General features: G+C 37.0%; 1 pseudogene; it reads right to left on the bottom strand.

Annotated features, from left to right (window-relative positions):
* LOC127448044 (interferon-induced helicase C domain-containing protein 1-like) overlaps nucleotides 1-16,269 on the bottom strand; it is a 43,947-nt pseudogene that overhangs the window by 7,294 nt on the left and 20,384 nt on the right.

Here is a 16,269-nt window from a genome sequence, read left to right as displayed (position 1 = left end):
AAATAAATTCAATGCATACAGACTGAAGTAGTTTAAGTCTTTGGTTCTTTTAATTGTGATGATTTTGGCTCACCTTTAACAAAAACCCACCAATTCACTATCTCAACAAATTAGAATATGGTGACATGCCAATCAGCTAATCAACTCAAAACACCTGCAAAGGTTTCCTGAGCCTTCAAAATGGTCTCTCAGGTTGGTTCACTAGGCTACACAATTATGGGGAAGACTGCTGATCTGACAATTGTCCAGAAGACAATCATTGACACCCTTCACAAGGAGGGTAAGCCACAAACATTCATTGCCAAAGAAGCTGGCTGTTCACAGAGTGCTGTATCCAAGCATGTTAACAGAAAGTTGAGTGGAAGGAAAAAGTGTGGAAGAAAAAGATGCACAACCAACTGAGAGAACCGCAGCCTTATGATTGTCAAGCAAAATCGATTCAAGAATTTGGGTGAACTTCACAAGGAATGGACTGAGGCTGGGGTCAAGGCATCAAGAGCCACCACACACAGACATGTCAAGGAATTTGGCTACAGTTGTCATATTCCTCTTGTTAAGCCACTCCTGAACCACAGACAACGTCAGAGGTGTCTTACCTGGGCTAAGGAGAAGAAGAACTGGACTGTTGCCCAGTGGTCCAAAGTCCTCTTTTCAGATGAGAGCAAGTTTTGTATTTCATTTGGAAACCAAGGTCCTAGAGTCTGGAGGAAGGGTGGAGAAGCTCATAGCCCAAGTTGCTTGAAGTCCAGTGTTAAGTTTCCACAGTCTGTGATGATTTGGGGTGCAATGTCATCTGCTGGTGTTGGTCCATTGTGTTTTTTGAAAACCAAAGTCACTGCACCCGTTTACCAAGAAATTTTGGAGCACTTCATGCTTCCTTCTGCTGACCAGCTTTTTAAAGATGCTGATTTCATTTTCCAGCAGGATTTGGCACCTGCCCACACTGCCAAAAGCAGCAAAAGTTGATTAAATGACCATGGTGTTGGTGTGCTTGACTGGCCAGCAAACTCACCAGACCTGAACCCCATAGAGAATCTATGGGGTATTGTCAAGAGGAAAATGAGAAACAAGAGACCAAAAAATGCAGATGAGCTGAAGGCCACTGTCAAAGAAACCTGGGCTTCCATACCACCTCAGCAGTGCCACAAACTGATCACCTCCATGCCACGCCGAATTGAGGCAGTAATTAAAGCAAAAGGAGCCCCTACCAAGTATTGAGTACATATACAGTAAATGAACATACTTTCCAGAAGGCCAACAATTCACAAAAAAATTTTTTTTATTGGTCTTATGATGTATTCTAATTTGTTGAGATAGTGAATTGGTGGGTTTTTGTTAAATGTGAGCCAAAATCATCACAATTAAAAGAACCAAAGACTTAAACTACTTCAGTCTGTATGCATTGAATTTATTTAATACACGAGTTTCACAATTTGAGTTTGAATTACTGAAATAAATGAACTTTTCCATGACATTCTAATTTATTGAGATGCACCTGTATATTTGACAACTAAGATCTGTTCAATTGTTAGAACTCTTAAAGAAAACTGTGTCTGAAATGAGGTTAAATTCAGTTGCTGCATTTGAAGATCACAGTAAAAAACTAAAATAAAAACACCCTTTTCCTTTAAAAACAGGAAAGACACCTTATTATTACTGCAGCTTATCGTGACACATTGCTTATGATTTCTTCTGTATGGTGGTTAAATGTTGGTTTGTGCAAAAATGGCAAAGAAGTGTGGAGGTAGAAGATACACAGACACCAATATTTAGCAAGAGCTGTGCAGATGTATTCGGGTAATTGACAAATAAGGTTGTCCGATGTGATAGAAATTAGGAATCTTTTAATTATGTAGTTTAAAACATGTGTCAAGTTTGTAGAAATGTAGTCTGTGTGTCCAAATTGGTTTCGTCCATTAAAAAAAAAACGAAAAAAAAAAAAACGTTATTAGCATTTTTTACGAAAAATAAAAAGTTGCGTAACCATCAGTTAAAACAAGGCATTAAAATTTTTTTTTTAACCTTGAATATATATGAGTGTACACAATTTAATAATTTAAGAGTTTTCAAACATATTTTTCATGTTTTTTTTTCTTCACACACAGTCATGGGGTCTAAAGGGTACCTCTGTTTTTATTTTTTGTCACATGACAACAGAACGGTTAAAACATGTGTTAATAATGTTTTAATTATTAATAATATTGTATTAATTAGTTACATGTTAATTAATTACTTAGTTACTTAACAGTTTTTATGAATACAGCCTACTGTACATTCTATATATACTTTTTTATTTTCATTGAATAATGTGTATCTATATAGTGCGTATTGTATTCTGTACAGTGTATGTTATTTGTATATTGTTGTGTGTAATTATGTGTATATCAGATGTTTAAATTGTGTTGTGTTAATTTGATGTTATTGTAATTGGTATATGTCTCATCACTTTCACGACTGCTATATTGATCGGAACTGCACCCAAGAATTTCACACACTATTGCACTTGTGTATATGGCTGTGTGACAATAAATGTGATTTGATTTGATTTTGATTTGATTATTAAGAAATAATAATAACATTATTACAAACTACTTATGCCAGTGTTTTTTTTTTCAAGAATTTCAGCTTTTAATAAGATTTTATCATTTACTGTCTCCAGAAAGTTACAACACTTGGAGATTTTTTACTTTAAGTCCCAGAATGAAAATATAAAAATGAAAATGAACCCAGAAATTGAAAACATGTTCATCATAGTAAAGGCGTATTCAAGAAATTGCTTTGTGAATTGCATTTTTTTATGTATTTTTGGATAACTTGATAGATCCTGACATTCACCAGCAGCCAGCAAAATGTACAGCTGGTTTGAAATCGATTATATATTGGCTTATCATCCTTGTCTCTTCTTCCTATCTGAGACCCAAAGGCTGTCTCGCCAGCACAACAAGTTGTGTAGCACCGCACATGCAGCATTACTGTCACCGTTATCAATTTTGGGAGTAAAGAGCAGACCCCCCATGTCATTGGTGAATGTCCCTAAAGCTCATCTTCTATTTTGCGCTCCGTGATAACACGATGAACCTCGTAATATTTAATGAATGCTTGTAATTATCAGGATCATACATGGGGCCTCTGCTGTCTTCACTAATCCTGGAAGCTTTCATATCGAAGGAAATATGTGAAAACGAAATATTACACATGCACAACTGATTATGGAAGCAGGTTGTGTAAAAGAAATAGTTCTGCACAAAATTATTGTAAAACACTATGTAAATATGTAGTTAATTAGGTAGAATTTTTTTAAACAAATATTAGCGAGGTAAATTACAAATTATTGTAAAGTTTCGCACAAATATATTAAAGTTACAATGACGAGCAGCACTATACATTCACATTTCAGCACTGTTGCATGGACAGTGACTCTCTTAAGTAGCACTTAAAGCACGTCCTCGTGCATTCATGTTAAGAGCAGTTTTGATTCTACGTTCGTAGAATCGCTCGTAGAAAACGCTCTTAACTGCTAAGATTAATCGTTATTGGGAAACGAGGTCCTGGTCTTGTTGTGTACATTATCCCCAAAATGTTTATCTTAGATCAAAATGCAATAACTTGTTCGGTCTCTAAATCACCTTTTCTTTTCAGCTGATATTACAAATTCATCTTAATTTTCAACCCCTCCCCTCCAATCACCTGACTCCATTCTGATATGTAACACCCACATTCCACAATCCAATTAGTTCCTGATGGATAAAATGAAGTCCTGTCCAACATTTCTTTCCTTGTTTGAGATCCTTTTGTGATCTGACATACAGTGGTGTGAAAAAGTGTTTGCCCCCTTCCTGATTTCTTATTTTTTTGCATGTTTGTCACACTTAAATGTTTCAGATCATCAAACAAGTTTAAATATTAGTCAAAGATAACACAAGTAAACACAAATTGCAGTTTTTAAATGAAGGTTGTTATTATTAAGGGAAAACAAAATCCAAACCTACATGGCCCTGTGTGAAAAAGTGATTGCCCCCTAAACCTAATAACTGGTTGGGCCACCCTTAGCAGCAACAACTGCAATCAAGCGTTTGCGATAACTTGCAATGAGTCTTTTACAGTGCTGTGGAGGAATTTTGGCCCACTCATCTTTGCAGAATTGTTGTAATTCAGCCACATTGGAGGGTTTTCGAGCATGAACTGCCTTTTTAAGGTCATGCCACAGCATCTCAATAGGATTCTGGTCAGGACTTTGACTAGGCCACTCCAAAGTCTTCATTTTGTTTTTCTTCAGCCATTCAGAGGTGGACTTGCTGGTGTGTTTTGGATCATTGTCCTGCTGCAGAACCCAAGTTCGCTTCAGCTTGAGGTCACGAACAGATGGCCGGACATTCTCCTTCAGGATTTTTTGGTAGACAGCAGAATTCATGGTTCCATTTATCACAGCAAGTCTTCCAGGTCCTGAAGCAGCAAAACAGCCCCAGACCATCACACTACCACCACCATATTTTACTGTTGGTATGATGTTCTTTTTCTGAAATGCCACGAGCCTTAATGTTCTTTTTGCTCAGCAGTGGTTTTCGTCTTGGAACTCTGCCATGCAGGCCATTTTTGCCCAGTCTCTTTCTTATGGTGGAGTCATGAACACTGACCTTAACTGAGGCAAGTGAGGCCTGCAGTTCTGGATGTTGTTGTGGGGTCTTTTGTGACCTCTTGGATGAGTCGCCGCTGCGCTCTTGGGGTAATTTTGGTCGGCCGGCCACTCCTGGGAAGGTTCACCACTGTTCCATGTTTTCGCCATTTGTGGATAATGGCTCTCACTGTGGTTCTCTGGAGTCCCAAAGCTTTAGAAATGGCTTTATAACCTTTTCCAGACTGATAGATCTCAACTACTTTCTTTCTCATTTGTTCCTGAATTTCTTTGGATGTTCTTGGCATGATGTCTAGCTTTTGAAGATCTTTTGGTCTACTTCTTTGTCAGGCAGGTCCTATTTAAGTGATTTCTTGATTGAGAACAGGTGTGGCAGTAATCAGGCCTGGGTGTGGCTAGAGAAATTGAACTCAGGTGTGATAAACCACAGTTAAGTTATGTTTTAACAGGTGGGGCAAACACTTTTTCACACAGGGCCATGTAGGTTTGGATTTTGTTTTCCCTTAATAATAACAACCTTCATTTAAAAACTGCATTTTGTGTTTACTTGTGTTATCTTTGACTAATATTTAAACTTGTTTGATGATCTGAAACATTTAAGTGTGACAAACATGCAAAAAAAATAAGAAATCAGGAAGGGGGCAAACACTTTTTCACACCACTGTACATTATATTATTAAAGTAAATTGGGTTGGGAATGACATTTCACATTGACTTTTAAAATAAAATAAATGTACATTTATGAAAAAATAAAACCAACTCTAAATATCTGAGAGCTCTCTAAAAGGCAGTTAAACATGAGTTGTCTCACCGTTTTGTTCTTTCCGTACCACCCACTGTTCATAGTTCTATGTGCCAGGCTCACAGAGGGGCTTCAGTTCAGCATGTGTGTGGATTTCATCCATGATCTTTTTGATCACATCTCCAAACGGGTCCTTTAACATGCCACAGAGGTAGAAGCTTTTTGTTTTCTTATGTTTTAAATACATCTATACATATGGCCAAAAATATATGGACTATACATATATGGATATATGGCTATTTCAGTAATTCTAGTGAAAACAAATCTTAAAGGAATATTCTGTGTTCAATACTAGTTAAGCTCAATCGACAGCATTTGGCATTATATTGATTACCACGAAAAATTATTGACTCGTTCCTCCTTTTCTCTAAAAAAAAAAAAAAAAAAAAAAGAAAAGAAAAAAAAAGGCACTTTTGTGAGGCACTTACAATTGAAGTGAATGGGGCCAATTTTTTGGAGGATTTAAAAGCAGAAATGTGAAGCTTATAATTTCTGTTTAAACTTGTATTATTTAAGTCATTTTTATAGTCTTTTTAGTGTTTGCGGTGTTGCATTGTCATGGCAACAAAGTTGTAAAATTGGATATAACGTTACACAGTTACACTTTTTAAAGAAAAGGAGGGACAAGACTAAATAAATGTTTATGGTACATTAAACAACAATGTCAGGGTATGAAATTAACTTTTTTCCCACCAGCAACAATGGCTGGTGAATTCCCAATTTTACCAGCCACTTTAATTAGCCACTGATATATATACACACACTGATCAGCCACAACATTAAAACCACCTGCCTAATATTATGTAGGTCCCCCTTGTGCCGCCAAAACAATGCCAACCCGCATCTCAAAATAGCATTCTGAGATGATATTCTTCTCACTACAATTGTACACAGTGGTTATCTGAGTTACCATAGACTCAGTTCAAACTAGTCTGGCCATTCTCTGTTGACCTCTCTCATCAACAAGGCATTTCTGTCCACAGAACTGCTGCTCACTGGATGTATTTTTGTTTTTGGCACCATTCGGAGTAAATGGTACTATTGGCACTATTCTTGCAAACTGTTTTCAGACGTTACCGTGGCAGAATTTCTGCAAAACAAAATTACGTGCTTCATAACACGTTTGGCTGGAGTTTCCCACTGAAATGTCCAGCGGGGGGCGCCAAAAGTGAGTGAAATGGTGTCGTAATCAGATGAGGTTTTTAAGGTGAATATGATGGAATATTAGATGGAGGTTTTAATGAGTAAAACGTAACTTTCTAACCTAAAACTGTAACCTAAACCTTACCAATAGTGTCCTAAATGCAAATGAGAGGTGAAAACAGACATCCTTACCCTAAACCAACGACTAAACTTAACCGAACAGCCACGTTGTTTTGTGTCGCTTTCGTCTCAAGTGTCCGCTTGCGTGTTTGGCAGGGCTCTTTTTTTTTTTTTTTTTTTTTTTTTGTCTATCAGACAAAAACGTACACACTGACCAAGAATGATACCAGATATCAATTCTGAATACAAATTCCTTAATTTTCCAAAGTTTTTACATTAAACAGCAACTATATACAATGTAACTAACACATTATAAGACTTAAAGATGATATCTTACATACATTTTTTCTAACAGTTCAGTTAGGGTTTAATGTATTCAGTCCATTTAGTCCAGATTAGGAAAAAGGAATCAGTCTGAATTTTTAAAGAAAAAGAAAGTTTTTCCATCACATATATATTGTGTATTATATCTATCCATTCTTCAGCAGTGGGCGGTTCTGGCTTCAGCCATTTTCTTGTGATTGTTTTTTTACTGGCTGCCAGAAGAATCAACATAAGTTTCTTATTTTCATCCCACCCCTCGAATGAAATGTTACCCAAATATAGTGTTTCACATTTGAAGGGAATTACCACCCCAAAGATAGCTTTAATCTCTTGCCAGTAGGGAAGAAGCCTTTGGCACTCCCAAAAAATATTGTGGTGATTAGCTTCACTTTACCCACATGATTTCTGAGAGGGAGTAATAAAAAATCTTACAACATTTTTTTCAGCTAAATTCTCATTGCTGAATTTGTGGATTTCCATGGTAATTTACAAATATTACCCCAATCCTCCCTAGAGATAGTAAGGATCCCTTCTTTTTCCCATTTCTCTTTAACATATAATGTATTTTCTGGTTTAGCTTGGAGAAACCCGTCATCATTTTGAAATCACCTTAATACATGGGTGAGATGTACATTCTGATAAGAACACCTTTATTATTCCTTTATCGGTTGATTCCAATATTGGCTTAATATTTCGGTCGACATAATGTCTGTCTTGGAGATATCTATAGAAATCAGTCCATACTTCTCCTTCATAGAGTCAAAACTGTGAAGTATTGCCTTATTGAATAACGTGAGATAATTTGAAATACCATGTCTAGCCCAGGTTTGGAATCTATCATATGTTCTATTTGGGACAAAATCTGTATCAAATGCACACCATCTTAGAATTTTGGATGTATCTTCTAAACCACATAATTCTACAGCCTTGTGCCAAATTTTTAATGCTAGGTTAATCCATGGATTTGTTTTTATCAACTTTTCTATTCTTTAGTTTATTATCTGCAATCAGAGCTGCTAATGGAATTCCTTCTATCATTTTGCTCTCTATGTCCTTCCATCTAGCCAAATACGATGGACAACTCCAACAGACTAAAGGTCTTAATTGGGCTGCATAATAATATAGTTGTAAGCAAGGAAGATTTAACCTACCTTGCCATAAAAATCTTTATTAATTTATCCCATTCCCTGCACTGTTGCATCTGTATTTCTATTGGAAGTGTCTGGAAAAGATATAACAATTTTGGCAGAATATTCATTTTAACAGATGCGACTCTGGAAATTCAACTTAAAAATGGAATGAGGTTCCACCTTAGTAAATCAGATTTTATTTTCATGTTTAGAGAACCATAATTCAAATCAAACAGTTTTGAACAATCACCAGTCAAATTTACTCCCATATATTTAATTGATCCTGCATCCCATTTCAAATTATACTTTCCTTTAATTTGTATAGGTGGGTCATAATTAAAAGTTAGTACTTGGGTTTTTGAGATGTTAAGCTTATAACCAGAAAGTGCTGTATGTCCATCTAAGAAGTCAAAAAGTGACTGTGTAGGTTGGCCCAAACATATAAGTGTATCGTCAGCAAAGAGAGCTAACTTTTTCTCCCCTGCTTCCACATCTATACCTTTAATTGAATGATTCTGTTTAATCCATTGACTCAAAGGTTCAATAAGGCAAAAAAGAGGGGAGAAATTGGGCATCCCTGCCTGGTGCCGCATTCCAGTTCAAAAGGATCTGATAGATCTCCATTAATTTTGATTCTTGCACGTGGCCTATTGTATAATACCTCAATTATTTCAGTAAAACTCTTGTGGGAACCAAATTTTGTTAACACTTTGTATAGAAAATTCCATCTAACAGATTCAAAAGCTTTCTGTGCATCAAGGCTTATCAAGACTGGTTCAGTTTTGTGCTCTGAGATGCGTCTAATAATGTGTAAAGTTTTTCTGATATTGTCTTGTTTGCCTTTGACGAATGAAGCCTGTCTGGTCAAAATGAATAAGGTCTGGGAGAATTTTATCTAGTCTTCGTGCCAAAATCAAAGTGAACAATTTATAATCTATATTTAGAACACTAATTGGACTGTAACTGCCACAGTCCAACGTATGACTGAGATGATCGTCTCCCTCCATGAGGGTAAAATGTCCTTTTTTTGTAAAAGCCAATTACAAGCTTTTAACAATGTTGGGGCCAATTGTTCAAACATAGATTTGTACCACTCAGCTGAGAAACCGTCAGCTCCTGGGGACTTATTTACCTTTAACTTTAACACAGCTATTTTCAGCTCTTCCATTGTAATTTCAGCTACTAAATTTGTATTTTGTTCCTCTGAGATCGGAGGTAAATCTAAAGAGGCTAAGAATGATTCAATCTGCATATCATTATTACATATTGTTGTTTTAAGAACAGAAGTTTTTTTTGTGTGTGTGTGTTTCTTGAGTATATATTTCGTTTATCTCTGTAGTTGGTATTTTTATATCTTGCAGCACACTACTGCTCAGTGTATGTTCATCCTTTACATTTTTTAGCTTAATTTCCAAGTCTTGTAATCTTTGCCTTCTAAGTTACTTTAAAGATGTGACGGCAATTATTTTACCCCTTATTACTATTTTAAGCGCATCCCAAAGTATCGACGGAGCCACCTCTCCATTGTTGTTCAGTTCTAGGTATGTTATATTTTTGACCTTGTTTAATTTGAGGGTTATCAAAATATCTGAGTTAATTCTCCAAACTGTGGACCTGAATTTTCTATTTAAACAAAGACATGAATATAGGGCTATGATCTGAGATATCTGTGGTCCCTATATTACACATTAAAAATAAATAATCTGTTCTAGAATATATTGCATGGGGATGGGAGTAATGAGTATAGTCTCTACATGTTGGATTCCGATCTCTCCAGACATCTATAATTCCCATTTCCTTCAAGCCATTCACCTTCTTACTTATTGGTTTTAATTCTAAATTTCCACTGGAGCAGTTCAGTCTCGGATTTAGGCCTCCACAAATTATATTCCCTTGGGCCTTAGTAACCATTAAGTCAAATATTTGTCTATAAAAATTCCAGTCACTACCTGGGGGGGCAGACACATTCAGAAAACTCACAACAGTTCCCTCTATTTTCCCTGTTATTATAAATCTCCCTTCTTTGTCTTTGATTTCTGTTATATGTTCATAGTTAATTTTTCCTGATATAAGTATTGCCACTCCCCTTTTATGCCCTAATTTATAAGATGAAAAATATACATATTTGAAGCCCATTCTGTGTAATTTAGCATGTTCTGCATCATAAAGGTGTGTTTCTTGTAGAAACGCTATGTCTGACTTTTCCTTCTTTAGTTTAGACAGGATCTTCCCTCTTTTAACTGGACTGAATACACCATTGACATTAAATGAAACAATTCTCATACTTTGCTTATAATGTACGTTGAGCTATAAAGTGATATTACTAAAGACATCTTAATTGCATGTAGCTTCCCCTTCATTTTAAAGAACAGCAGCAAACTAATAAACAACAAAAAACCTGAAATATTAACAAACAATAAGAAAAATGCCAAGAAAACGTCCATAATAAAGGTGAGTCCTGTGACCATGACCATTCCAGTCCAAACTGGCACCAAGGGAAAACCCATCTTCCAGAAACTGTAGAAGGTTCCCTTGAGGATGGTGGCGAAACAGAAAACCATTAAAACTGTCCACCCTTATGTCCCGATTCTTCTGATTTGTGGTTTATCAGCTAGGTTAATCAAACATATTATACCCACATTATATTTGTAGTTTTGTTACTCCGACAACTACTCATTTCAGTCTATCTGACTTCTTTCATGCAATTGTGCATTCCTACCCGTTTTTCTTATCTGTAGAGTGTCCGCTCCATTCAGAGTCTAGGCAGATGATAAAATTACGGCAGACGGGTCTCTCCGGAAAGTTTGCAGTCTCTCCTTGAAGCTTTTCTTCCTTCTCTGGGGGGGCTCGCATCCTTCAATACGTCGGCCGCTTCTCTGCCACGTCAGTCGCCGAATCTGTTCCATAAGACTGTCTGGAGGGCTGATGATCTGCACAGGGAATCCTCTATTTGGCATATCTCGCATCGCCTCCTCAACTGTATCATAGATATTCACTCCTTCCTCATATTGCACCTTCAAACGGGCAGGGTACAGCATTTTAAACTTCACTTCTCTGTCTTTCAGGACTTTCCGTACTTCTGCAAATTCCCTTCTCATCTGAAGGACTCAGGGGGCGTAATCATTGTCAAAGCTAATTTGCCTTCCCTGCCAGGTGAATCCTCTCTTTTGACAAGCTACTATCTGTTCTTTGGTTACAAAGCTTAGAAATTTGACAACGATTGATCTTGGTTGTGCATCCGGCGGTGGCTGCGCACCGAGTGACCGGTGAGCTCTCTCAATCTGGGGTGTCGTGTCTTCTGGTATATTGAGATTTTCTCGAAGAAACTTTTCCAGAAACGCGGTCATGGTCGGAGAACCTTTCTCTGCACCTTCGTGTATTCCGTATATCCTGAAGTTTTACATCTGGAGCGGCCCTCTACATCTGTGATATTCGATTCCATCATAGCGTGCAGCTTTAGCATCCCCGTGAGTACTTCCTCTACATTATGAATCCTTTCTTCCACTGTTACGATGCGACCCTCTGCCTCTTCCAATACAGAGTTGGTTTTCGCAGTTTCCCCCTTAATGTCATCGAGTTGGGTTTTATTATCTTGACGAAATTCTCTTACTTCCTGAAGAATAATACTCGTCTCTCCAGATGGTCGTATTGAAGCTCCCACAGGGGTACTTACTTGTGGGCTGTAAGAGTGCCCGGTTTCATCGTCGTGTATTTCTGATGTTTGTACATTTTTCTTCGTTTTACACCTAGTTTCCATCTTATGCCCCCTTCACCTCATGAAAATAAATTGCATCCAATGTTAATTCAATGTCTTTTTTGTGGGGGGGGGGGGTTCCACAAATATTCTCCTTGGGAGCTCTCTCTCGATGACATCTTGTTGATGTTTCAACCGGAATTTAATTTATTGTTTTTTCAAATGATGCGTTATAGAAAAAAAAATGTGATAGCCCAACAGCAGTGTGAGTAATAGTGTGAAAATTAAGTGTTTCTAATAAATCATAATCAGCTGTTGTACTCGTGATTTGTGTGAAAGTGAATAAAATGAACAGTTGTTGTAGCGTCTTTAGAGTCCATTACACCAGGAAACTGTGACGAAATGTAGAAAGCGGCACATAAAAAGTCAGTTTGTCACGTTCATTCTATGAGACTAGGTTGCATGCGTGTGTTCCATGAGAAGCGCTCGGTCTGCGCTCATCTGGGACAGAGGTAACTTCTGAACACACAACTAATCAGACACATGCATCAATGGCTTTTCTTTCATCTGTTCTTCAAAATATAATCAAGTGTGTTTCTTTGTGTCTAACACTTCTTGTCATTTGTCACTGTGGCGGGTAGATGAGCAAAATTACCCCCCACTGTGTATGAAATACCCATATTGCAGGTTGGCGGGTGTTAATTTCAAACCCTGAATACTATGCTACAAATGCTGTTGATTGAGCTTAACTTGTATTGGACCTGGAACATTGCTTAAATGCTAGGGATGCACCGATACTACTTATTCTCTTCTGATTCCAATACCTGAAATCTCATTGGCCGATACCGATCCCGACCCGATACCACTGTTTTTTTTCATAATCAGTTTAGAATATCTATACCTCACTGTGTGATGCTAATTAGGGGTACTCTCTTATATGCAAAGAAACACAAACCTTTAACTACACATTTCAATATAAATGTGTAGCCTATTATTGTTAACAAGTCTACTGGATTATGTAGCAACAAAATGATCAGTAGACCAGTCTAAGTCTTCAGTAGAAAAGAGGCCAGTTTTCTTTGCCCAGTTTTTTCAACTTGAATCTGGACTTATAAAGGATTCAGATCTCTTTTTTTCAATTTAGTTGTAAGATATCAGTTCACTTTTCATTCACACAGTAATTTTTTGGAACCCATTTGACTTAAATATTGTTGTAATTTGTTAACAAATAAAAATGATAATACATTATTATTATTATTGACTTATAGAATTTCATAATACAAGAGTAAAATATTTCAGTTGTGCACCTTTAGCTTTAAAACCCTCTGGCTTTTATTTTGATGGTCAGATCACTCCAGGAAGTCCTGTAAGTGTCTGTATGTGGGCTAGTTCTCAGTTTAATTTGCTTCTTATTCTTATTCAAAATTTGGTGAAATGCTCCTCCAGTGCCTTTCTCAATGCATGTTATAAGCGAACACAGATGTTGTCCGTGTGGAGCACTCACATATTGTGCATCACTTTGAGGGCCAGCATGTTCAGCATCACAGAGCTGCATCATTCACTAACGCGCTGCACATGCATACTCTATATTTACTTTTTAAATGCAGCCTTTTGTGATCTCACAGATTCACAGAGCTATTGCATATCTTCAAGTGGCTTTGAACAAAATGCACGAGTCATATGGACTAATTTAATGGTGACTTTGTGGTTCTTTTGTCATTTTTGCCGCTTGAAAGTAACGAACATGACTAACACACAGGATCAGATTTGGATCGGGCTCGTCGGACCGATACACGATCCGTCTAAAAACGTCAGTATCAGAGCCAGTACCGATCCAGGTATCGGATTGGTGCATCCCTATTTAATGCTACACCATACAATGAAATTCAAGAGAATTGTGTGCTTCCAACTTAGTTGCAACAGTTTATAGAGCACCCTTTTTTGTTCCATCATGACAATGCATCTGTGAACAAAGCAAGTTTTATAAAAAATGGTTTACTGACTCTAAAGAGCCACTCAAAGAAAGCGACTGCAATTCTGATTTGTACACAGAAATTAAACACTTGACCTTTAAGTTCTGTTGAGCTGTATTACCTCTTTCCTCTCTTCTGCTCTAGCGATCCTTTTGTATGGTTGTTTTGCCTCCTCCCCCTCAAAAGTCTTTGTTTTTATTGTGAAAGCATCCAGGTTGGCGCAGACCTGTAATGCATCAAAATAACAAGACACATACTGTTGAAACTATAGCTCCAGATCACACATGGCAAACAGATGAGCTGTGAACTGACCAATAACATGTATGAATCTGCTCCTGGGACACATACTGATGGGGAAAGACAAGTTTTCTAGGAATCTTAAGGAATTTAATGGTTTTAGTTCTGATTCCACTTAAAGGGAAAGTTCACCAAAAAACAAAAACAAACTATATATATATATATATATATATATATATATATATATATATATATATATATATATATATATATATATTGTCATTTATTCGTCCTCATGTCATTCCAAACACTATTAAAAGAGGATAATTTTGAAGAATATTGATGCTGCTCTTATTTTTCCATACAATGGAAGTGAATGGGTACTCCATAGAGAACATCAAAGTTTAAATCTGAGGAAGATTTATTAGTCAATAATTTAGGTCAATAGTTGAATTTCATTAGTTCAAGCTCAAAAGAGTAATTTGTTCAGGAACTGGACTTTACTTGTTTGTGCATTTGTTGTGTGCAACTAGCGAAGACCATGCAATAGAAATGTGTTTTCTTATTATTATAAAGTTTTTGACTGCTAAATATATTTTAGCTTGTCGTTTTAACCGAATACACAGAAAAATGCAGATAATCAAGAACGATTCAGCCCAAAGTATACTTAGGTCAGATGCGAACACTAGGCGTCTGCGAGCAGAACGCATGATGCAAATTTCGTCATCAGCAGAGGGCTCGAGCACTGAACGCGATTTTTCTAACCGCACATACTCTGAACGTATGCGCATGCGCCTGGAATTATTTGCACTGATTAGTGGGTCCACAAGGTGGAATGGTGTAAATAGTCATGATTTAACAGAGCAGCAGAGTAATAATACTAATGCAGGGTCTCAGTGAAGCTCGTGCTGATTCTTTCTCCTGGGCGGAAAAGCATGTCAAGCATGCAGAGGTTTATAGCTGCCTCCAGCACAGAGGCCATGTGGAACATTGGAAACAGCTTGTGGTGGAGAAAAGAGTAAGAGATGTAGAGGAGGGCGTGGGGGAGGGAGTAGAGAGAAATGGTTAGGGAAGATTAGATTCTGATTTGGCAAAAGTTAAGCAAATTCTAGAATTTGTCTATGTGCGTATGTGTATTTTTGTTGGTGTGTGTTTATATCAGGGTTCCCACACCATTTGACTAATTGCATAACTATTCAATTCATTTACGAATACTGGATAATGATTTTACAGAGATTGCTCAAATGAATTTTTTGATGACTCAACAAACAGAATTGCAAAAATAGTTTATTGTTTTCAAACAGGTTTCCTGAATACTTTGCCGTCTGCCCTTAAAGGGATAGTTCACCCAAAAATGAAAATTCTACTCACATCTACTCACCCTCATGCCATCCCAGATGTGTGACTTTCTTTCATCTGCAGAACACAAAGACTGTTAGAAAAATATCTCAGCACTGTAGGTCCATACAATGCAAGTGAATCACATAAAGGAAACACAAAAGTAATTCATAAGACTCCAGTGGTTTAATCCATATCTTCAGAAGTGATATAATAGGTGTTGGTGAAAAACACATCAAAATTTAAATCATTTTTTTACTTTCACATCTGAAAGTCACATGTGGTGCCTGTTTAGTTTCAATTTCACATGTGAAAGTGGAGACTGAAATTAGAGTGAAAAAGGACATAAATATTGTTCTGTTTCACACCCACACCTATCATATCGCTTCTGAAGATATGGATTTAACCACTGGAGTCATATGGATTACTATTATGTTTCCTTTATGTGATTTTTGGATCTACAAGTGTCTGATCATCATTCACTTGCATTGTGAGGACAAACAGAGCTGAGATATTTTTTCTAACAATCTTTGTTTGTGTTCTGCTGAAGAAAGTCGTAAACATTTGGGAAGGCATGAGGGTGAGTAAATTATGAGATAGTTCACCCAAAAATGAAAATTATCTACTATAAACAGATAGTCCCGCCCGACACTCATGCCATTGAGTGTGTTTGCATGCACAGCAATACACTGATAACTAACCAAAATCAGCTTATTTTTTTTATTTATTTTTTTATCCCATTTTCTCCCAATTTGGCATGCCCAATTCCCACTACTTAGTAGGTCCTCGTGGTGTCACGGTTACTCATCTCAATCCGGGTGGCGGAGGACAAGTCTCAGTTGTCTCCGCTTCTGAGACCGTCAATCTGTGCATCT

Source organism: Myxocyprinus asiaticus, chromosome 11 (assembly GCF_019703515.2).
Source record: "Myxocyprinus asiaticus isolate MX2 ecotype Aquarium Trade chromosome 11, UBuf_Myxa_2, whole genome shotgun sequence".
In the NCBI taxonomy this organism is placed as follows: Eukaryota; Metazoa; Chordata; class Actinopteri; order Cypriniformes; family Catostomidae; genus Myxocyprinus; species Myxocyprinus asiaticus.
The sequence above is the reverse complement of the archived record's forward strand: the minus strand, read 5'-3'. Positions and strand labels throughout refer to the sequence as shown.